The sequence below is a fragment of the Penaeus monodon genome, chromosome 23 (assembly GCF_015228065.2).
Source record: "Penaeus monodon isolate SGIC_2016 chromosome 23, NSTDA_Pmon_1, whole genome shotgun sequence".
Taxonomy (NCBI): domain Eukaryota; kingdom Metazoa; phylum Arthropoda; class Malacostraca; order Decapoda; family Penaeidae; genus Penaeus; species Penaeus monodon.
In genome coordinates this window covers 6,026,004-6,026,561 of record NC_051408.1, presented here as the reverse complement: position 1 = coordinate 6,026,561, position 558 = coordinate 6,026,004, and positions in this window count along the sequence as shown.

Sequence of the window (558 nt, the reverse complement as noted above, 5' to 3'; positions counted from 1 at the left end):
CTGCATTTGTTTTTTTTGTTTTTTTTCCCTATTGTATTTAGACAAAACTACCAGAAAAGAGAGGGAATAATTTAGAAGGAAACAATTTTGAAAAAAGGAAATATCGACAATACCTTTACTTACCATCCTAATTATGAACAATTGGCCTGAGCGTCTAACAATCCCTTTTATGACGGCGAGAGTCGTCCTCACCGACAGCCGACTCCTTAATTATAAGTAACGACAAACCGATAAGCTAATGAGGCAATGAATAAAACATGCGGACTCCGGCGGGCTCCGCCAGGGGAGTAAACAGCACGAGTTTATCCCTGAACTAACGCCGGCTGATTGCTACAGGTTCCGCTAACAACTACACTCCTCTACAGCGGGTGCAGGTGACAGGTCCCGTCCCTGATAGGTGCAGGTGAAAAGCTCCCCCGAGACAGGGTACAAATAACATCTTCGTTGTGAGGGGCGCGTCTGCCATGTCAGGGGGACGGCCAGGTGACAAGGGCAGCCGACGCCGCCGAGTTTATGACTGAGATAAATCCGTTGTAGAGGTTGCAGGCAATCCGCCGG